This window comes from Macrobrachium nipponense, chromosome 24, assembly GCF_015104395.2.
Source record: "Macrobrachium nipponense isolate FS-2020 chromosome 24, ASM1510439v2, whole genome shotgun sequence".
Taxonomy (NCBI): domain Eukaryota; kingdom Metazoa; phylum Arthropoda; class Malacostraca; order Decapoda; family Palaemonidae; genus Macrobrachium; species Macrobrachium nipponense.
In genome coordinates this window covers 48,172,973-48,198,322 of record NC_061091.1, presented here as the reverse complement: position 1 = coordinate 48,198,322, position 25,350 = coordinate 48,172,973, and the positions used below count along the sequence as shown (strand labels likewise).

Genomic DNA, 25,350 nt, shown 5'->3' with positions numbered 1-25,350 from the left:
CGGCAGAAGGTCACTTTCACGGTTTACAAGTCTACTTCTAAATACCAATAGGGGTTACAGTCGGTATCTCGTTCGTTGTATCTCAATGGTCTGGGCTGCCGCTCTATCATAGCCCAGATTCGGTCAATCCATCTGATTTCCTCCGAGTCGTTAGCCATGGCTGCATCTAACTCCGTCACTCAGTCTGAAAATACAAGAAATGTAAAATAAAAAATAGCTTAATATAAACTTAAAATAATGTACCATAGCAGAAAACTTCATAACTTTCCATTTGTTCTGTTGAGGGAGGGGCGCCTCTAATTTCGAAACACCCGGTATATATATATATATATATATATATATATATATATATATATATATATATATATATTTACGTATGTTGACGTACCTGACTATTATAAGAAATTTAATAGGTAAATAGACAACGTGCACTGCCATTAATGTAACTATTAGTGAAATACGGGTGGGTCTTACCGCAGAGTTTATTGCCGAGTCAAAATCTTTATGAGCATGTAATTTAATTAAAGTAGTAGTTTAGTTTTTTTTTACTCTGTATGATAGTAATACATCTCAGAGTTGTTGTGTTTTGACAGTCATAAGCTGTCCGGTACATTTCCTAAAAGATATTATTCAATGTCAACAGAATAATAATGTACAGTAAAGGTACTACATTTGTCAACATTTGTTCCTGCTGTATTTAACTTGTGGAGAGTCTTCCAAGTTCTTCTTATATTCATGTGTGTAGATACGAGAAAATAATAAATATCTAAAAGGACATGGAAAGGTATTCTGCTTTTGTGGTTTATTTTACTCGTACACCTCGACTCACACGCAGGTGCTTATCTAATGAGAGAACTTATGAAACCAAAGGTTGGACAATTATTATAGCAGGAAGACTAGATTGATGTCTTAGCTGGTCGAATTTTCACTTGTCATATTGTGATTTGGGGGTCGAATATTCATTGATCAGTTTCCGCCTGAGGGGATCATGTTGTAAAGCCCGCAGACCTTCGGACCTTCTTGGCTGTAATTACCTCCTTGATCACTACACCTACAATACCAGCGAGTGATACGCCAGTAGAAACCTCCTAAACTCCACGGTTATTATATCCAATGCAGTCCAAACGTCTGCGGGCTTTACAACGTAGATCCCCCGAGGCGGAAACTGTCCAATGGAAACCTGACTCCCCAAAGAAAATGTGACCAATGAAAATTAGACCCGCTATGACATCAATCTAAGCTTCCTGCTATTAATACTTGTCCACATTTTAATTTCATACATTCTCTCATTAGATGACCACCTGCATGTGCGTCTAGGTGTAAGAGTAAAATAAACAATGAAAGCAGAATACCCTTTAATGTCTTTTGGATATTTATTTTGACAGCAGACGAGAATAAGATAAGAAGAATATAGAAGACTCGCTACTAACTAAATGCCATCGAAGCAGCTATTGTTTTTAATGACACTGCCTTAAAAGAAGGACTTTTTGCATATTATTATAATTAAGAGGGAAACCCTCTTTTATAAATATTTTATTTATTAGCTTCTTTAGTATGATATGATTTTCAGTTAACGTACTGCTATAGGCGCAGCAGACTGGATATTAACCACTTATGTGGTCAAAAGTCACTGTACATCGTTTCTAAACCAGGCAGTTGTTCACATCAGACTGGTGATTAAGTAATTAACAGTTATAATTCCCCTTGAGTGTAAGTTATTCCTGTATAGTGAACTTTATATTAAATTTTTGTGCCAACCTGACTCCGAGAATGATAAAGGTCGATTCCCACTCGTACATACATATATCTGTCGTTTTCAGATATATATTTATTAGAGCCGGTCAGGTCGGCAAGGTGACCTTGTCGTGATTATGGTACATTGGGTTCGTTTCCCACTACTGGACATCATGATATCTTCAAATTTCTTTGAAGTTGGAGCTCAAGACTTTGTGGTGACAAGTGTATCCAAAAAAAAAAAAAAAAAAAAAGCAAAGAATTTGAGAAGTTAAGAGGGCATTGTGGTTATTACAATTTCATATGTATCTGGTAAAAATGACCAGTAGATTCTACATATATATATTTCAGCTTAAAAGCCAATAAAAACGATTGCCCACTTGACTACCATGGTGAGGGTGGGTCTATTCCAGCTCTAATAAACATATATCTGTAAACGACAGGTATATGTATGTATGAAAGGGAATAGACTTTTAACCTTCTCGTGGTCAGGTCGGCAAGGTGACCTCGTCGTGATTGTGGTATTACGGGTTTGGTTCCCGCTACCTGACATCATGATATCTTCAAATTTCTTTGAAGTTGGAGCTCAAGGCTTTGTAGTGACAAGCATATCCAAAGAAGAGAAAAGAATTTGAGAAGTTAGAGGACATTGTGGCTATTACAATTTATATGTATATATATATATTTATATATATATATATATATATATATATATATATATATATATATATATATATATATATTATATGTGTGTGTTTGTATAAAGTTTCACTAGTTTAGGAAGTACAAATGATTATTCATTCAAATACCATTCTTAAAAAATGTGATTCATAATGATATGCCAGCAAATCTTTACAAAAGTCGTAATTATTGATGCTACGAGGGCTAATAGGTCCATTTATTATAGTTATAAGCCTATGTCCACAAAGTTAATACATAAGTTAAATAGAAAAAGATATCATAGCTGGGACTGGGTTTATACCTGAAGCTAAATATAGGAGTCATCAACGTGACATCATCAACCCGTCGTTTTCTAAACAATACACTGCTGGTGGGAGAAAAGCCATTTCGGCTTCTCTACCGTATCAGATGAACGTTGATCATTCAAGTAGTTAATCTTCGCCTTATTTATAAACAGTGGTTCATTCGTGTGTTGTTGTAGCATGCACGAATAGATGGGGAAAGAGAAACCTACTATCCTGGCATCGTATCTCAGCGAGAGTGACAAGGAAAGAACTAAGTGGCTGGCTTCCACTAACTTCCAACTCATGCAAGGCTTAAAAAGAATTAAGATGAAAGAGAACAGTGGGACAGAGCACCTCGTAACCTGGTTCAAATTACTCAGGAGGCACAAGGAAGAAGAGTACGTGCTCAGTAAATGAGTAATATTATCACCAATTTACCCACCCTAGACCCGCTATGTCTACACTACCATTGCAACGTCTGCGTCTGCCAACCATTGATGAGAGCGATATGCCAGTAATATTTTCGCGCCACTACCAACACATGGAGTGAAGTTTTCACCCATGCGTATCTTTCACTTGGAAGTTGATCTTTATGAAATATAATCTTATGCAAAATATTATATCATAAAAGTAATTGTGTATTAGATATTCCGATTTACTTATTTTCGTAAATGCATGCGATTTTACTACATAGAAAATTCAAAACGTAATTATTCCACTACATTCCTACGCATTTATTTATTTTAACCATATACCAACGATAAATACAAAAAATTATAAATCCGTGTTTTTAGAGTAAAAAATAACGATAGACGTTGCAAGAGTAACAATTAGGATTCATAGAAAATGGATCGAGATAAATGGACCAACGAATTTCAGACCCTTCCACTGTCAAGAGTGCAGTGACACAGAAAGCTTGCCCTCATGTGAAAGTTGTTTGAAACTACTGGATTCTAAACCTTTATGGAAAGGAAAATAATATTGATTTTTATTTAAATATTGTTGCCATGAAATGTTTTTTCTCTCATGGTAAGTGAAGTTAAATGACTGAAAAACACAAAACATAAGCAACTTTGAGAGTATTTTCTTTTATATTTTGAGAAATTAATACAGCACTACACGAGAATACATATACAAAATAATAAGCAAGACAGAAACCTCACCCTGCCATACATGTAGTGTGCACAAAACACTTGTCAAAGTTATAGTAGGTGAGCATCATCTTCCATTGTTTCCTTTTGCTCACCAGTGTATTGTGCATGCACCAGATATGCTTCATTTGTTTGCAAACATAATCTCCCCGGTTGGAAACTGTGGTAGGACCATCAACTGTCCGATAATGTTCAGACTAGAGAGATATCAGGCGGAACTATTCTGCAGGAGGACCACCGATTCCAGGGGGTCTGGGTCTGGGGATAGGACTCTTGGCGTTCTATCCGGTTTGCCCATAATGTGATTAGGGTGGCGCTGATATTAGGGAGTCGGTTCTCACTTGTGCCATTTGTAGAAGAATAAATTCCATGAAAGGCTGATATCTTTTTAAGGTTTTCAGGTTTAAGATGGAGCCCTTGATTGGAACATCTTGGTACTGATGACGACTACTGCAACCTCTACAGACAACCTACGTGAAAGATTTGAGAGTATTACATAATGAGGATCAGCCACTCAGATGTGATTATGAAACCATATCTACTAATCTTGAGTACCCTTGTTCCATAAACAGAAATTAAAATTAACTATCCTGAAATAGAAGTCAAGTGGAAAGCGTGGGCTACTTTAAAAAAACATGAAGATACTTTCAAAGCCAACTGCAATATTGAGACACTAGAAATATGCCTGTCTGTCATAAGAGGAAGTTTGACTTGATAAAACTCTTAGATATATGGATGTGCATATACCCTCTGAATGCACTGTAGATAGATGTCAAAACTAACAGAAGAATATTTCAGCAAGGTCTCCCAAACTATCTTATGTTGCTGGTAGCAACAGCAAAGGAGGAAAAATATAACTATTATAAATTCAGGAAAAAGTAGGAAGCATAAAAAGTAGTGAGATATCTAGATTTGGTAAAGGAAAAATTCTTATTCATACAAAATCAAAGATCCAGGCACAAATGTTGAGTTTGATGCAGGTTAAAGACAACGAAATGCTCAAAGAGATTAGACCCCAATGAACTTTAGCTATGGGATAGGGGTAATCTTTGATAAAGACTTTTATGAATTCACAGAAGAAGAAATCATAGAAATGAGCCTACCATCAGTATGGAAGGTAAAAAAGATATTTAGTGCAAACATGATCATTATGACATTTGAGGACTTGCACCATCCCATGTCACATTTCAAAATGAAGTGGTGAGAGTAAGACCTTTCAACTCAAAACCTATGCAGTGTTTTGACTGCTTCAGGCTTGCCAACTCATCAAGAGTAAAAACCCTCGAGTTTGTATTAATTGCTCAGTCCCTGAACATGGCTTTGGCTCTCTGGCTCCGAAGAGTGTTAATTGTCACTTGGATCACAAATCCAATGATAAAAAATGTGAAGAATTTAAACTTGAGCAATTACCAATAGAGGAAGCAAATAATGAGCACATTAGCATAAGTCAGGCAAAAAGACAAATGGAACAGCTTAGAGCTATGCTAGAGCTCTAAATTCCTTACCCCTTAATACCACAAGGGATCCAGTCAGTACAGGAGCTCCTTCCTTTGTAACAGTTGCTGCAGCCCCTATGATAGAGGCCCACCCCTCTGGGTCAGGTGCTCAGCCTGGCAAGGCAAGAGCACTCTCTTTGAAAGGAGATAAGTCACCTCTTGAGGTAGATAAGTCACCAGTTGGTGAAGAAAATCTACCCATACCTTTAACATCTCCCACAATAGATGAAGGATTACAAATAGCTCCTCTGCTCCAAGAAAAGGAATTGGACAAAAATAAAGTGCAGAAGAGAGACAGTACTCCATCTTTCTCCCCTCCTCCATTTCCCACAGCCAAAATGAAAATGAGAGTAACCTTGAATTTAACAGAAACTATACTGGCACGTCAGCGAGACCAAAGTAGTTCAGCATTTTGATTTAAAAAAAAATCACAAGAGCAGAGATCTGTCCTCACCCTGAAGTTAATAGCCAAAGTGTAAATAATAAGGGTACTAAAGGAAAGCCAGAGATCAAAAGACCATTCATAAATTCAACATCCATAGAAATAAGTCAATCAAAATAAAAGACTCTAAAAAACATAAACATAAATAATGTCAGTTTTACAGTGGGACTGTCTGGGTATTATTTCAAGCGCTGAAAAATCAAAACACTAATCAGGGATTCAGAGACAAAGAAGATATGCCCCCAAGAAGCAAAAAATTGATGATAAATTATATAATCCTGGTTTAAATAATAATTTCCACAATCTCCTCAGCCAGGAGAAAGAACTCGAGGAGGCACAGGTTTTATTATCCCTAAATCTGTAAAATGCAGCATCATCCAACTTAACACAATAGTTCAGGCTTGTGCTGTACAAATTTATATTGATAAAAAGATCACTCTGTGTTCTCTATATCTACAGCCTAGATTAAAATATCACCTATATGATATGTCAAGTAATAATGGGCAATTAGATATTTATGACCAACACCAAGTTCCTCGTTTGACGAGTGGTTTTCGTGCTCGGTTACCAATCTGGTGGTCCAGAGTTCGATTCGCAGCTTGGCCAACGCGGAATCAGAGGAATTTATTTCTGTTGATAGAAATTCATTTCTCAATATAATGTGGTTTGGATCCCACAATAAGCTGTAGGTCCTGTTGCTAAGTGACCAATTGGTTCCTAGCCACGTAAAAATTTCTAATCGTTCGGGCCAGCCCTAGGAGAGCTGTTAATCACCTCAGTGTCTGGTAAAACTAAGATATATCAATCAATCAGTGACCAACACCAAACTGACCTGCTGCCATCCCCATTCATATTAATGGATAATTTTAATGCAAAACATACCCTTTTGGGGGGAGTAATGTATGTAATAGATGGGGTAATATTATTGAGCAGTTACTTGACAGGAACAATATAGTTTTATTGAACAATGTGTTACTCGGCTCTTGCACTGGAATACCAGTGGTCAGTATGCAAGAACCTATATGGCGGTGACCATTGGCCCACACATCGGAAATATGTTGATAATACTCCATCCCCATGCCTCCCAAAGTGGAAAATAGATGAAACTTTATAGAGTTCATATGACAGGTTAACATACATTGAAGAGAATTCCAAGGACTTCCCTTCTCCAATTCAAGCTTGTCAGCACTTTACTGACGTGGTATTAGATAGTTCAGAGAAATGTATACTCAGAACAACTGTCCCTTGGTGGAATAAGAAATTTGCGGTTGGTAGAAAAGTCACGTGAACATGCTTTCGTAGATAATTAAGATGACCCTGATCGGCAAACAAAATAGCATTTGCAAGAGCCTGTGCAAAGCAGAAAAGAACTATAAAAGGCTAAGAGAGAATCATGGATAAAGTACATCTGGAATAGGATCAGGAAATTGCAAGGCAAATGTATTCCAGATCTGCTACCTACACCAATGGTGGAGAATATATATATATCTGATCCTAAAAAAAGTGGCAAATATGTTTGGCAAGCCTAAGTATCTAGTGCAACACAGTACTCTCCTGAATTTCACCAAATATGAAATACTACATCGATAGTTCCACCTCAGTCCAATAATGCAGAGGCTTTCAATATGTATTTCACCATGGACGAGATGCTGAATGATTTAGCAAACTCATCATCAATGTCCCCTGGAGAGAATGGTATTAGGTATGCAGTGTTAAAGCATCTTCCAGAGACCAGTAGGCACTTGGATACTCCTAATGATCTTTGGAAACTTCATACCTTTTTAAAGTCATGGAAGACATCAGTTGTAATCCCCAGTTTTAAGCCTGGTAAAAACCCCAGAACTAACTCAAGTTACAAGCTGTGTATGTAAGCTGTTTGAAAGAATGGTGACTAACAGATTGGTATAGTAGTTAGAAACCAAACTGCTTTTATCCAATAAGGAATTTGAATTCAGAAAGAATAGAAGTACTATAGACCCACATAAGCGCCTCGGTGGCGTGATCGGTATGGTCTTGGCTTGCCACCTCGGTGGCCGCGAGTTGGATGCTCGGGCATTCCATTAAGGTGTTAGAGATGTGTATTTCTGGTGATGGAAGTTCACTCTCAACGTGGTTCGGGAGTCATGTAAAGCCGTTGGTCCCGTTGCTGAATAACCACTGGTTCCATGCAACGTAAAAGCACCATAGAAACAAAAACTATAGACCCACTATTAGTGTTATGAAGTGAGATCCAAACTGCTTTTGCCATCCAGAATCAAGTTGATGGAGTCGTCTTTGATATGGAGAAACTTTACGATACCACTTAGAGGGATTTTATTCTGAAGCAGTTGGTTTCCTGGGGCATTGGAGGTAATATGTATTATTTCATTAAGGATTTTATATCAGATTGTTACCTAAAAGTCTGCATTGTGTCTGCATTCTCCTCTTCCTATATACAAGAAGAAGGTATCCCTCAAGGGCTGTGTGCTGAGCATCACTGTATTTGGGATAGTAATCAATTGTCTAATGGACCAAGTAGATCTACCGCTGCACAAGCCTGCAGGAAGGTTCAGACTGTAATAAATGAAGTCTCAAAGTGGGCAGATGCTAGGGGATTTAAGGTTTCATCTCATAAAATTAAATCCATCAAATTCACACAAACTAGAAAACTAAGAGATACCAATCCTCTTCATAAAAGACAATCACCAAATATATTGAAGGTGATATGACATTTTGATTGGGGAGCAGACCGAAAAACACTGTTAAAGCTTTATAAATCTTTATGCTTAAGCAAGATGGATTATGACTGTCAAATCTATGGATCCTCTTATAAAACTAACCTAGAAAAATTAAATGTGGGACATAACCTGGGAGTATGGATATGCACAGGGGCATACAACATTTCCCCTGTAGCTAGAATATATGTAGACTCTGGTTTACTCCCTTTCAATCTGCAGGGAAGAACTAAGCTTAAGGTACATATCCAGATCCTTAACCTCCAACAGCAATCCAAATTATAAGTATGTGAAAGCAGCAAATAGGCGTCGACTACCCAAACCCCTGAAGGAAAGACTTAGAAAGTAGAGATGTTGGCGTATTGACAGCACCATTAGCAAAGGTTTTATTCCGTAAGTCTCCGCCTAGGTGCAACCTATTGATATATGTCCAGTTGTTGGAGAAAAGAAACATATTTCCCATGAGTAAATTAAAATAGACTTTCTTCAGCATTCTCTCCAACACAGGGGCCAGAGCATATTTACTGATGGCTCAAAGTCGGAGGATGGAGTTGGCTGTGCAGTAGTGGTAGGAAATCATGTAATCAAGAAGAAATTATCCCCTTCCTGCTCGATATTCATGGCTGAATTATATGCCGTTCTTGAAGCTGTTAAATGTTTTCAATAAAAGAAAGAATGACGTAAGTTTTATCATATATTCTGACTTGAGTAGTCTTTTATCGTCATTGAAACGGTCTATTCCCTTCCGCCAAATTGTACAAGAAGTACAGGAATGGCTGACCCTCCTGTACTTCTGCAAGCGTATCAGGGTGAGCTTTGGTTGGGTACCTGCTCTTGTGGGTATAGATGGGGATGGCAGAGCCGATAAGGCAGGTAAAGAATTCATATTTATACTTACAGCTGTACCCGTCCTTTGGACGTGTTAATGAACGCATATTCACTTCTAAATGACGTGGACGTATATCTTTCCCAGCCAATGCTACTGCGTCACTGACCGGCTCAGTCAGGCACCGCCAGCCGATGGGAGGCGCATACATGTTGCAGCGGTGCTTGGGAAAGATTTTCATCGCGAGGTTCCCCTTAAACGGCTCTTTATAAAACTCAGCCTATAGTTAAACCGTGATATTGGTGTTAAATGCGTTTATAGTCATTTATGTGAACCCTTGGTACCAAATTTGAATGCAGTAGACCCATCTTTGATCCTTTGGGGGGCTTGTGGGGCTGTACCATCCACTGCTATCAAGGTTGGGAGCGCCTCAGTGGTGTGGTTGGTATGATATTGGCATGCCACCTTGGTGGCCGCGAGTTCGATTCTCGGGCATTCCATTGAGGAGAGAGAGATGTGTATTTCTGGTGATAGAAGTTCACTCTCGACGTAGTTCGGAAGTCACGTAAAGCCGTTGGTCCCGTTGCCGAGTAACCACTGGTTCCATACAAAACACCATACAAACAAACAGGTATCAAGGTTGGGGTATTTAGGCTATGATGCCCTTCTCCCTTGGTCTGTAAGTCGAAAGGGTGTAGCTCTTATGCCCCCTAATATTGTGGGAAACCCTTGGTCCCCCATTCCCAGGGAGTTTGCCCCCCTTACCTCTGAGGGTGTCGTATGACCCCCATATTGTGGGAACCTGTTTGTACCCATAGATACACTTCTACATAGATGTCAACTCAGAAAGCTGTAAAAAATGAGGGAGTATAAAAATGAGGGGTTATGACCCCTTAGAAACGGATCTCGAATTTCGGATTTTGACTAAAACCTTCCTTGCGGGGGGGAGGGGAGTTTATGGTAAAAATTTAATAACCTAGCTGTCAACTCGGAAAGTTGTAAAAAATCAGGGGGTATGAAAAAGAAGGGTTATGACCCCCTTAGAAACGGTTCTCGAATTTCGGAATTGTACTAAAACCTTCCTTGGGGAGAGGAATCTTATGATAAAAATTTGGTAACCCCAGCTTTTATAGTCTGGGCGTGCATAACGAACAAATAATCATACAGAAATTGAGTTAAATATATATATATATACACACACACACACACACACACACACTAGGAAGTGGCAAATTGGTTGGGAAAACATAATTGGTAATAAGAAGTTGAACGCCATTCGGCCTACAGTTAAGAGATGGCAGTCGTCAAATCATCCAGATGTCCATTATTTCAACAAGGCTGCGTAAAGGACGACGTATGCTACGCGTAGATACTTAATGGAAAGTGGAAAAGGGAGATAGGACCCAATCTGCAGTTCCTTTCAGGAAGTTGTAACAGTAAAGCATTTAATTGATCGCCCAGTTTTTATTTGCTCTAAGAGCAAGAGTCCATATTCGCACAAGGCCAGCTTAATCAAATACGGACGAACGAACCTTTAGTGCTAAGATCGCGTGATGCTTGCTTGTGTTCTTAGTTTCCCCAACGTCTCCTGTATATGAAAGTAGATCGTATTCTTGACGCATGCACTGTAAATGGATAGAGGGCAGGTTGCTCGATGGATCTTGTCTGCGAACCCCGCGTTTCTTAGCGAACGCTAAGGCTTCAGCGGGTTAATTATTGTGTCTTTATTATTCACGGTAACTGCGTGTTTGAGAGTAATTCTCACGTAACTGCTGCATTAACTTCCGCAATATTTTAATTTTTCTATAAAGTAGAAGCCTGCTTTGGGTTATTTTTATGATTGTTTCGTTATCGTAGTCGTTACCATTATTATTCCACAAATCTCTTCTCACGTTATATTGGAACATGGAAGGTCAAGGAGGAAAAGAGATTGGGGAGGATGGATCTGTCTTGGGGAGGGGAGGGGAGGAGAGGTGCTGGTTTACCTTTGATCGATGATGAATCGGTCAGTGAGGAAACGTGTGTTCCACATCCCCATCCTCTCTCTCTCTCTCTCTCTCTCTCTCTCTCTCTCTCTCTCTCTCTCTCTCTCTCTCTCCTCACGCGGGTCAGGCAGTCAGTAGCAACCCGGAGGTCGCGCACGTAACATTGCTTGATACTGTTCCCACACATCGTTTTATACATTGAATTACCTGTCTTTTTTTATTGTGGATAATCTATGTTTAAACCTGGGGGAGGAATGTAGCAGCGACTGGTGTCTTGGTCTTTCTCTAAAGTTATCCCTCATAGTGGACGAGGTGCATGTACTTAAAAAATAAAAAAGACCAAACTGTTCAGATTTTGGTAAGTGAAAAATACCCACGTGATTGAAATGCCTCCCGTGTTAGCGCAGTTGTTAAATGTTTGCATATCTTTATATATGGTACTAATATCATGAAGATGAGTTGACTTTTTCAGTGATTTGTTTTTGAGTGCCGTGATTCTCGTTTAAATATACGGATATCAAGTTTGAATAAGTTACTGTTTCTGTGTGGTTAAGGATATTTGATGTAAATGATGCATATCTAAACTCTGCGTAACAGCTGAATCATATCTTGTGCCAGAATTTTGTGTTGTATTCTGAATAGCAGTTTCTATCAGAACTGTGTCATTGGATAGTAATCTAACGCCAGTTATACCTGACTTGTAGTGTAATCTAGTGCCGAATAGCGCTGAAATAAGAGCTACTGCCTTTGAACATTGAATGACAATTATCAAAATTGTCCCGTGACACTGAATGGCAGTTTTCTCCGAAACTTTGTCACATTGAACAGTTATCTGTGCTACAACTTTGTCATAAACTCCCCGTAATACTGGGTCATAATCTTGAAGATTACGTCGCGTCAGAACTGGATTGTTCGAGCCCTCTGGATTAACGTGAAATAACCTATCGACCTCCAAGCCGGTGAATTAGGTCATCCTTTATCGCAAATGCAGTGAAAAGCGTGATTTAAGACCCATGGACCTGTTGTGCTCGGTCCATGCCACGCTGCTTGTCATTCGTCGCTGAATGTAAGTTTTCTTTAATGTGGGAAAGTGAAGAGGAGAAAGTCGTTCATTTTTGTAATTATTAGGAAAAGAACTTATGTTACAAGATTGCGCCTTTTTGTTATAAATTGTTAATGGGATTAAAAAAAAGGGAAATTGTTTAGGTTATATTTAATGCATGCATATATCTAGTGTGTGTTTGATCCAACTGACTCTTCTTGCCACTCTAACACTATTATGAAAAAGTGGGGAAATTGTCAGATATTGCAATTGGGGCATAGTTACTAGAACATAATTGTACTGAATATTCAAATCACAAGAAAATGTGTATTGATGGCTCAAAATAAAAATATAATTGCTGTTTGTTGGTTATAAGACAGTATATACTTGATCAAACTACTAGACATTGCAGCTATGAATTTATGAGTTAACAGCCACAATAATGAATGAGACTGTATTTTCCAAAATACAAAAAGGTTAAAAAATCAGGGAGCTTATGTTGTGCAGACGGTCGAAAGCTCCCTGTTTTTATTTTTAAATTTTTTTTTGTATTTTGAAAAATACTACATTCCCATAATCATCATTGTGGTTTTTAACTCATTATCTCCGGTTGCGGCTTAGTGGTGCACCACAGATTTGGATGTATTTACTACAGAACTCATAACTCTAGTCCAGGCTGCAAAGAAATCCACTGAAAATATATTTATCATATTTTCAGGTTCTAAATCAGTTCAATCCTTTGCATACCCGATTTAGCCTTCGCAAGTACATCCTTTTTTATTGGGTCTTTGCCCATATAGGAATCCATGGAAATGGAAAACCGACTGAATGTTAATAACCACCAGTTCATGAAAGTGATTAGTATGAAGAAGGGACCTCTTTGTGACACAAAGTGGCCCTATACAGTGTTATATTTTAAGAAAGTGCCATGGGAGAAGTATCCTCCCTCTTAAGGTCAATAATAAGAAACACAAGTTTGAAGTGGTTTCCAGACTTTGCCAGTTCCTATACTATTGTAGGGAAGGTGACAGGGGCAGGGCAGAGGAGGTGTTAACAAGATCCTGGGTTGGACATCAAGCTACCTGTATAATTCTTCAGATGGGGAAGTAGGGCATTTAGATAAATATTCTTACTCGGGTATGTTACTAACGTTCACGTACACTGCCCAAGATATTTCAACAATAGGCATAGATACATTGATGGTTAATCCTTGGGAGATGGCGTTGATATTGACGCTCCATTTTTTAAAGACAATTATTTTTTAATTGCAAACATTAACCTCAATCCAATTTGCCTCCTATTCATATATTATCATTAATCCGTCATTCATTCAACTTTAACGCTGTATACCCGTCCATTCTAATCATTGGGATTTAGTGGGCTTAATTAAGCGTTTCTCTGTCTAATGTTTACTTGCTGGGCCAAATTTGGGTTTCTGTGTCTGAATACCACGGATCCTCATCTAATACCGATCTCCATTATCCTAATTTGATTCCTGTTGTGGATTTTTGGCCATGGAAGAATTTCGCGACGATGGACTGTTTGGACGAAGGCATTAGGTCCTTCGATAATTTAATCAATCTGTTTTTCCTACTTCGCAATAAAAACAAATCTCAGTACGTAGATGAACCTAGTGGTGCTGCAGTTGAACGAGATGCGTTTGCCTCCCTTGACATTCTTGGCCATTGCGCTGGCAAATCTTATAGGGGGAATATGTACTAAGATGTCATTGGTTATTGATGAAAAACTTAGTGCAGCAGGTTATCGAGTTATAAACGCATCGCAGGGTACACATTTAAGAGGAGTCTTTTTTTTATTTTTATTATATTTTAATTCTGATTATTATTGTTATAGTTATTCTTAATATGGATAGATTTTTATGGACAGAACCAAATTGCCAGATGCTTGCCGTGCAACCACTCTGGAGTGAGACAACTGTGGTGGGAAATGAGTGAAAAAAGGAATGAAAGGATCAAAATTGAATATGGAATAGAAATAAGATGAAGGGATATATATATATATATATATTATATATATGTGTGTGTGTGTGTGTGTGTGTGTGTGTATATATATATATATATCAAATAATAAAAAAAGTGAAGTTAATAATAAAAAAATCCATAAGCACTTGAAGTGAAAAGTACCTTTGAGGCAGGACCTGCACTAAAACCGCTGAGGAATTCAAGGGTCCTGAACGCTTCGTTATGCGGAAGTGCAGCAGAGCGTGATGGTAGGTATAGCAAATTGTGATAAAGAAGTAGATAAGAGAGTGATTTTGAATGCGACTGTATCCTGAGTCATAGAGCTTCATAATTTTCGTGCTTGAAATTGGTAACCGAATTGTATATTGACGTTGAATCCCGGAGCGTGGTGGTGCCTTCAGTGCGCCCCACACAGTGCACGGTTGGAATTATATCAGTTTCTTTGCAGTTCCTTCGGCCCCTAGCTGCAACCCCTTTCGTTCCTTTTACTGTACCTCCGTTCATACTCTTCCTTGTCTCCCGCTTTCCACCTTCTCCTTTCTATTGTTTCATCATGCAACTGCTACACCTTTCAAACATTTTTACTCTCAATTTCCTTTTCAGCGCTGAATGACCTCATATGTCTCAGTGCTTGGCCTTTGGCCTAAATTTTTTTATTCCATTCCATATTTTTATGTGAAGACCACATAGGTACATGCATACATATTTTTGATAGTTTGGCTGGAGGTTTACCCAAGGCGTATTTTGGTATGGAATCAGGTTTTTTGACTTCTCTACATAGTCATGTCCAATTCAGTATATGTACTTAGAATCGAAATCAACCCATCTCAGCCTCTCTATATATATATATATATATATATATATATATATATATATATAAAACACACACACACACACACACACACACACACACACACACATATATATATATATATATATATATATATATATATATATATATATATATATATATATATCAGTCGATACAAGGTGAAGGACAATCCTTTATTCCCATTATATGTACTTTTATTGTCGCGACGTTTCAAGACTAAAAGTCCCATAGCAAGCTAAAAGAGGAGATAAAGAGCAGAAAGTTAAAATACATCAATACCGGCAATCTTATACACTGTTAAAAGCTTCAAAAAGTTAAAAAATATTAAAAAGCAAGTACCAAGAGTAGGAGTGAGTTTCAAGACATAAAAGTCCCATTATCAAGCTAAAAGAGAGATAAAACAAAAGTTAAAATCACAAACTCGGAATATATACATATTAAAAGCTTAAAAGTTAACAAATATAAAAAGCAAGTACAAGAGTAGGGAGGAGTCAATACCATAAGGTCCTGAAAGCACAGACCGAGTGACATTTCGGCCGGGTCAGCTTCGACTTGAACTCACGAGAGATACAGAGTTCAAGTCGAAGCTGACCCGGCCGAAATGTCACTCGGTCTGTGCTTTCAGCACCTTATGGTATTGACTCCTCCCTACTCTTGTACTTGCTTTTTATACTTGTTAACTTTTTTAAAGCTTTTAATATGTATATATTCCGAGTTTGTGATTTTAACTTTTGTTTTATCTCTCTTTTAGCTTGATAATGGGACTTTTATGTCTTGAAACGTCGCGACAATAAAAGTACATATAATGGGAATAAAGGATTGTCCTTCACCTTGTATCGACTGATGTCTACTGGTTGATAGAACCGCCTTCAATTTTGATAGAACCGCCTTCAATTTTCACTATATATATATATATATATATATATATATATATATATATATATATATATATATATATATATTATTATTATTATTATTATTATTATTATTATTATTATTATTATTATTATTATTATTATTATTATTATTATTATTATTATTATTATTATTATTATTATTATGAGTATCCACTTTGGATCCTCTTCTATTTTCTTTTCCTCGGCCAAACAAAATTTTGAAGGAATAATTTCGAACTGATCAGTTTAAGGGCCCATTGAGAGTTTTTTGAAGTAGCAGTTTTCCTCTTTTGTATTCCTGCACCAATTGAAGATGGAAAACATCCTAATGACCTTCTCCCCTCGATATTTCCTTGAAGATTTATGAGTTGACGTCTCCCCATCTCGGTTAGCTGCTGACCGATGTCAAATCCCGAGAAGGGTCACCTGAACTTCAGGGACCTGTGCCCCTTTTTCCATTGTAGTACAGTTCCCAAAGTAATTTAGCAAAAGCCATTGAATCGAGAGCTTCCTGCCAAATATATAGTCTCGCGGGAGGTCTCCTTGGCTTAACTCCAACCTTCTATCTGATCTCGCCCCCTTTTTTTACCTTACTTAGTCCCTCACCATTGTCATTGGATCCTCGCGTCCCGACTCTGCATTCTCACACCTGCATGACCCTTGCCTCTCTCGATCCACGTTTTTCATTGTTCTCCCTATGTTCACACCTCTCTGCCGGTGTTCAGTGTTTGTTTCAGGCTCCTGTGGAAGATTAACATCGGAGATGAAAGATCCGAGACGAATTGCCTCTTACGGAACTCGGTCTTGTTTCGAGAACAGCAATATCCGGTATCCAGTTTGGACAGGATGATTCCAGTTATCCAGCTTGGCTGCTCTAGGAGCAAGAGCCCGTGCAAGCACAAGGCTGGCTTAATCTTTAACAACAAGAAGCCTACCAAATCGCATTTGCCCTAGCCAGTAACTGAAGGCCTATCGCCCTGCTGCAGCACGCCAACCCAGAGGCGTTCCCCTACCTGACGACTCCTGTCAGCCCGCCGCTCTTCTTAACCAGGGTCTTGAACCTGAAACGGCTAGGAATTCCAAGTAACCATGAACTGTGCATCGGGACTCTGCCCGCGGGTCCTTCTGACAGCCGCCCACCTGGTTGGTTTGTGATTGATGAAAGCATTGTCTTTTCAACCTCTGGTGAAGCCCTGCAAGCGATCCACGTCCTTCGGACGACGCCCTAGTACAGCTCCATGTCCGTCACGCCACGGACCAAGATAAGAGAAAATAATCATTTGATCTGTCGACCCTTCACCTCATTCTTATTTTAAGCTGTTTTCTCCTATAAATTCCCATTCCTAGAATTGCTCTCCCTATGAGACGCCAGTTAGTGATTTGAGTGTGAACTAATGATATCGAGGATCATACTTTGCCACTTTATTTCGAGTTATGCTCAACGCACTCCACGTAATGTTGAAGAGTTGATAGCCTAAGAAATTTTGCAATCGCTATGTAAATTTACTCTTAACAATACCAGTATTTCATTGTCGAATACATTGCAGATTCGTGTAGACTGCCCCATTGTCTGTCTGTCCCTGTGGATCAACAGTGCCTGCCACTCATCTCACTGTGCCAGTGCCAATCTCGGGGTGCCATAACCCTGAATACCAGCGACGCTCACGCTAGCTTACAGTGCTCCACTGCATAGTGTTATTCTATATCGCTAATTTTAAGTTCTCGATCTATACTTTCATGCACCTACGTGAGCCACACAGAGTTCCTGTAATTGTATATCTTTTGATTGCCCCTTTTAGAAATTATATTAGTTTGTGAACAGATTACTTGTTATATTCATTCCTTATCTTTGGAAAATCATTCTGGTTGTTCTATTAAGGGTTTTATTCTCATTTTTCTGTTCATAATCTGCGTGCTATTAGTCAGGAAAAGCGTAGATTGCGCACGAGGAATAATTTTGAAGATTCAGAAGTTTGGATTTGGTAATTTTGCTTTTACCTCGGCACTACATAATATATATATATTATATATATAGATATATTATATATAATGTGATGTATGTATGTATATATATGTATGTATATATATATACATGTATGTATATATATACATGTATGTATGTATATATATGTATGTATATGTATGGATTTATTGACTACCCTCTGGTACTGTAGTCATTTATAGACTTGTTCCCTGATTGTGTAGATGTTTGGGACAAGGTCTCCTCTTTTGCATTTTGTTGGGAGTTATCTTCAAGACTTGATTGACTAGTGGTCTGCGAAGAGTAAAATCCTGTATGACTCACTATAGGACGTCTTTAAAGTATATTGACGACCTTCCGTGACGAAAGCTCATTATCGCTGTGTTCCGGGTTGTACGTTAAGCTGAAAATAGAAAGATGTCTGTACGTGACTTTATGGCTGCAGTATTGTATTTGGTACACGGAAATACCTAAAATGGTTATATGAATGAACCTATTGACAACCGAGCCCCCTTTGGCTGTTGACTGATTATATATCTTGGACTACAGTTATCTTTCAGCTCTTACGAAACTGTGGTTCTAACTGGGTTCAAGACGATTAGTTTGTCGTCCGCAGTTCCTGAATTATTTTCCGTTAATAAATTTTGTATGATTGATTGTTTTTGTGTTATGAAATGGAGCGGGGAACTTTTTCCTTTTGCGTTTGAAGTTCCTTTTTAATGCTATCAGGAGAATCCATTGCATACTTAGAGAATTTTGTTTCCTCCTTGAATCTCGACATCATCTTCTTGTGCCTCTGGATCTGGCTCATTGGATCGAAATGTGGATGATTGGTGATTAAGGAGGAAGCCACTTGAGAGGTGGAGGTTTAGGAAGAAATATGGCCTTTAGCTTCTGTAGACGAATCAATTCATTCTGTTTATCAGGAAGTAATGCATATGCAGCTGTTGTTTGAGCCTTAAAAAATTTGTTGTTAACGACCAATGGTGTTATGACGCCAGTTATTCAATAATAACTCCAAAAATAGAGGCATCTTGATCAGCATAACTTGAGACAAACAGAGTAAGAAAAAATGTAGTATTAAATCATACAAGACAATTTAAAAATAATGATTAATAAAAAAGGTGAGTGTGGGGAGTGAAGCATCACACAACAAGCAAGAGAACAAGATTTGTGTGCTCTGTAGGGGGGATAGTGCCTTCAGGGCACATCATGAGGTGCACTGCAGGCAAAACTTGCATCGTCTGTATGGCACCTAGCTGCAACCTCTTTCATTCATTTTACTCTACATCCATTCTTATTCTCTTTCTTCCGTCTTACTTTCCACCCTCTCCTAACAACTGAATCATGGTGCAACTGCGAGATTTTCTCCTGTTACACCTTTCAAACCTTCTTACTGACAATTTCCGTTTCAGGGCTGAATGACCTCATAGGTGTCAGCGCTTGGCCTTCGGCGCCTAAATTCTATATTCTATTCTATTCTTTTCCAATCGGTTGGGGTAAGGCGAAACAACCATTATATATGAATAATGGACATGATTTGAGAGGACCAATCTGATGGGGTAAGGCAAAACAACCCATATATCAATATCCGTCAAAGGGTAGCCGTCGCTAGTTTTTTTGGTGACATAAAACTGAAGGGGTGTGCTTACCTTCTTACAACTTCAAAATGCGTCATTGATTTTGTACTTTAAAGGAAGTTTATTTGATATCAGTACCATGTGGTATACTATATTGTACAATTTCACTGAAGTCAAGCCATCCTGAAAGTTATCCTTTCCCTTTTTCCAGTCTTGTCCTCCGTTCATGGTAATCATTTTTATTGTTTCAGCATCCATATTTCATCTTTATTTTGTTGGATTTCATTAACTTGCTGTCCAACCGCTCCAACTCCCCCATTTCACTGTCTTGAGCGAAAGCGCCCAAAATGCTTGGCGTGACAACAACCTCATTTCATAAATCAAATCAACATTAATCAAGGGGCTTAGATTCGTCTCCCTCCTCATCCTGATGATGATGATAATGAGAATCATCACCCAGCATGTTGATACTGGAAGCCGCTTTTGCATTTGTGGTGGGCCCCGGGGCACTGACCGTCGGAGTCTGTGTCTCGTGTTAGGGAAGTTATTCGACCTTTAAATGCCACCGCCGGTGCCCACAAATGTCACGTGAATTTTTCACTACCCTCATTCCAGACAGTCGATATCCGTGTTCTCATAACACACATTTCTCTCTCTCTCTCTCTCTCTCTCTCTCTCTCTCTCTCTCTCTCTCAAGGAACTGAATTCTTTGCAGACACTCAATAAACGAGAAAAAACTGAAAGATAAATCTTAAGATATCTCCATTTTTGTTCCTCTCCGTCATATGAAAGAAAGAAAGTAACAAAAAGTTAACCTTTCAACTACCGACTTTCTCTCTCTCTCTCTCTCTCTCTCTCTCTCTCTCTCTCTCTCTCTCTCTCTCTCTCTCTCTCTCTCTCTCTCTCTACGCAATTTTTTCTTATGTGTTTTGTATTTGACAAAATTTTATGTCCGTTTACACTCATTTGAGGTACATAAAATTTTAGAAAATTATATTTACCTACAAAAGGGGAAGTGATTCCTTAGAAAATTAAGATAGCAGGTTTCCATAGTCATCATCTAATTGCTGAATCTATTAAGAATGTGTGTGGGTGGGCCACAAATATATATATATATATATATATATATATATATATATATATATATATATATATATATATATATATATAATAAGAGGAACCCATAAAAACGCCAATATATAGAAAGAAAGTATTATATTTCCGAGTCTACTGTCTCTCTCTTCAGGTAAGTAAAGAATGAGAAAAGTTACAGAAAAGGCAGTATTTATACCAAGAGTCCATCCACAACTAAGCTGTTTTTAGGTCACCCCAGCTGATGATAATTCTTTAATCCTCCTAAGCGTTGGTTGAAGGAAGATTTTATCTATGACATCTGAATCCCAGGCGCCCCTTGAGATGTTCATTACCTGTCTGTTTAATCAAGGCCGATGCTATCATTTGGTTAATGTATCGACATTTTCTGCTATAAATTTTACGTGACAAATTCCAGTGTATTCTGTGGTTATGGTTATTTATATGGTTACATATAGCTGAGCTCAGTTATCCATACCTAACTGACCGTTTATGTTGTATTAATCTCTGGGGGAGTGATTTTCCTGTAAAACCGATTTAGGATTGGTCACAGTCCAGGCATGGGATTTTGTATACTCCTGAGTCCTTTTGGCTAAGGTATTCGGGTAGGTAAAGACAAAAGGGTTAGATTTTCCGAGAGTCTTGGTCACTGTCTTAATCCTGTCCAGGTGTGGCATTTTTATTTTATTGATGGGTGTCCCTCTGGTCATGTCTTGAGGGAGTCTGTAGAAAATTATGAATTGCTTTCTCAGTTTTAAAAGAATAATTGGTATTTTGACATCAAGATGATGACCTGAATAAAAATGGACATAAGTTAAGTGTTGGTTGGTCTCCTGTAAATACTTAATATATATTGAAATGGTTCTCTATATATCAAAACATCTAAGAAAGTGAGTCAATTGTCTTTTTCTAATTCTAAAGTAAACTTAATAGATGGTACCTAAGTAGTTATTCAAATTAGAGAGTAAATAATTTGTATCAATACCAGCGTTTAAAATAGCTAAAATATCATCAACATATCTATATCACTCTAAAGGAATATATGTTAGATAAATAGCTTTTTTTTCAAAGAATTTCATATACAAGTTTGAGAAGAGTGGTGATAAAGGGTTGGCCATTGCCATACCAAATATTTGTTGATAAAATTCACTGTTGATTGTAAACTTACAATCACAAATGCACAAACTAGTGAGGTAAATATGACTTACAAGTAGAAGTAATACGTTGCCTTGTCCCTGCTTCTGAGCAGTTGGACTTTATCTTTTGTAAATCTCTTAAATTATACCCCTGATTTGGGTAGGTCCACTATTTCTTCAGGTATTTTGGATTACAGGTAGACATTTTCCTTTATTATCCCGAATTTTCGTTTATACAAGCTCTCTTTGTTAACTTGAAAACTTTCATATTTATATCAGTGCTTAGTAAAGGACGAGGGTCGAAAGGCCTTTCAGCGGTACTCCATTGTTTCAAATTCATTAGTGGGTTTTTTAATTTATATATTAAAATTATGATTTACTGCTGTTGCTACCTTTTGAAAGATTCATGGGATTTACAGTAGTATTCGTTTTACTCGTTACTAACGATGTCCTTATTATGTATATATATAATAATATATATATTATATATATCAGTATATATATATATATATATATTTATATATATATATACTATATTATATATATATATATATAGATATATATATGTAGATATATATATATAATATGTATATATAGATATATATATATATATATTATAAAGTGTATATATATATATATAAATAGTAATATTATAATTATATAATATAATCTATATAATATGATATAATATATATATATTATATATATAATATATATATATATTATATATAATATATATATATATATATAAATATATTATATATATATATATTATTATATATATATATTATATGTATATATATATAAAAATTATGTGGGTATATATATATTAGATGTATAATTAAATTAGAAATTTTTTTATATATGATCTATATATAATATTAATATATATGTATATGTTTATTATATATATTATATATATATATATAATAAATATATTATATATAATATATATAATATAGTATATATAATATATATATTATAATATATATATATATATATATATATATATGTCTATATAATATTATTATATTATATATATATATATATATTATAATTTTTTTATATATATGCATATAAATAATGTACACTGCAAGAGTAAAAAAAAAAAGAAGTTTGGTACACTGGTTTGCAATTTTTTTTTTTTTGCTCTGAGGCAACGATGTGAGTAGGTGTGTGTGTGTGTGTGTGTGTGTGTTTTTTTTTTTTTTTTTTTTTTTTACTAATTTTGATGGGGTGAATTCAAATTTTGTACAATTTTGCTTTATCACCTCTATTTTTTTTTTTTTTTTGCGTTTCACATATCCCCTTTTAATTATACCGCATATAAATTCAAAATATAATGTGTTCATTACATCATAGTGCAGCAGACAGTTAGAAGGGAGTTTTTTGGATGATCTTGTGTGCTTTGCCTCCGGGTTGTCACCCAACAGCATCCAGCAGAAGTCCCCCATCATGCTGGGTTTCCACTTGCCTTGGTAGTTGCTCTCCATCTCAGTAATATCTTGGTGGAACCTTTTTCCATACTCATCACTCATTGCCCCCTAGGTTCGGGGGAAAGAAGTTGAGGTGGGAGGCAGAAAGTGAATTTTGAGTGACATTCGGCATCCCATATCCTCCCAAGACTGTTACAACTTCTCGATAGACTCCTGGTAATCTGGCACCCGTGTGTTACCAAGGAAGCCATTGCAGACTTGACTTAATTAAATGACTCCCATGCTCTCAGTTCCTTTAAGGTAAGAAGCTCCTCAAAGTCCGTATCCTTCAGCACCTCTCGGATCTGAGGTCCGACGGAGATGCCTCCTTGAGCTTAGCAGAACTCAGAGCTGAGAACATTGTGCACAAGTGTTGGAAGGCAGCGCCATTTTTGTCCATGGCCTTCACGAAATTCTTCATTAAACCAACCTTGATGTGAAGAGGAGGAAGAAGCACCTTGTTCATGTCCACCAGAGGATTTCCTTTGACAGTGTGTTCATCAAGCACGAAAGTGCTCCTAGACCCCCAGTCCTGCTTGTAGTGCTTGGATACAGCCCTGATGTCATATATATGGTTATGTGAATTGTCGCAGAATCATAATACAAACATGTATCCAAGATATAAAACTGTTGTGTAACATGAATGTCGAGCAGCACTAACCATTTTTTCTTACCGCCAGAAGGCTACTGGTGTACCCAGCCGCATTGCATGTCAGGGTTGTCAGATGCATGTAGTAAATATAGGGCATGTCAATTTTCTAAAAAGACCACAATTACTAAAATTTATAATAAATAAAACACACAATGTCTCAAATAGGACACATCTGGTAGCAATGGAGGCATGTACACATTTATGTACCTGTATACATGTATACAGGTACATAACTAAAGGAGATGAGTAAAAACTGTTATCGAATCTGAAATCAATACCTCAAAATTAGAGTATAACTTTTTATGCTTGCCTCAGTTTCTCTGTAAACCAGTGATACGTTCCCTCAGGAAAGGAGCCAGAAGGAAATAATAAAAGGTATCTGTACCTAGCACTTTCGTGTGTTTGATATGCTTTTCTTCAGGACACAATATATATATATATGTATATATATATATAGTATATATTATATATATATATATATATATATATATATATATATATATATATATATATATATATCTAGGTTGAATAGGTGAACGCATGTCTTTTGCAAGTATAGTTTATTATGCCAACGTTTCACATCACATGATGCATCCTCAAGGATGGAAAATTACAGACTATGAAATCTAAAACATCACTTATGCACATGGAAAATAAAAAATAAAATATTATAACATTTACAAATGTAAAAATTAAAACGAACTTGAAAGGAACACCTACCAAGGTAAGAGTTAAAAGGTAACTAAAAAGACAGCGAGAAAATAAACATACGGAAAATACCTCAGGAGAATGTGGAGAGTAAACAAACAGAAAATTATGTTAAAAACATTTGTGTGGACGACGATTGGGTGTTTAGTGCACTAAACACCCAGTCGTCGTCCAGACTCCAGACGTATATGCAAATATTTTGTCCTTTGTGTGATACCATACTGCTGGACTGCTACCGTTAACTGTTCTATATAAAAGACTTTTAGGACGATATAACCTTAAATCCATGTTTACTGGACTTTTTCTCGCTCATGGAGAGTTGTTGAATTCCTGTTTGATATCCACATTTGAATGTACAGCACGTCCTGACACAGTTGCAAGTATGTTGATTGGATGAGGAACGAGTGTTGATCTACCTTTGGATGTGGATATAGTGTTACCTGGTAATCTCCACATAACCAAATCTGAGTGTTTTCGTATATGGTTGGAATTAATGGTGTGGCCGGAGCTTGAGCAATCTATTCTTCCCCACGGGACTTCATTTTCTAACCTTCGAATTTCAGTTTCTACTGCTGTTTTCAGTGCTTATGAATGGCCTCTGGCTTTAAAACTTGCACGAGTCTGCTCTTTTTTTGTGTCCCTGTAACCCAACCCATAAAAT

At 37.2% G+C, this 25,350-nt stretch overlaps 1 protein-coding gene across 7 annotated transcripts in view; it reads left to right on the top strand.

Annotated features, from left to right (window-relative positions):
* Positions 1–25,350, top strand: part of LOC135205604 (uncharacterized) — a 630,437-nt gene that overhangs the window by 66,962 nt on the left and 538,125 nt on the right. Inside the window, exon 1 of one of the 7 annotated variants that reach the window (XM_064236381.1) lies at positions 11,463–12,379. The exons of the other annotated variants lie outside the window; for them this stretch is intronic. The gene's annotated coding sequence lies outside the window, so the exon portion shown is untranslated. Of the gene's footprint in view, positions 1–11,462; positions 12,380–25,350 lie in introns of those variants that run through there. 7 annotated transcript variants of the gene reach the window in all.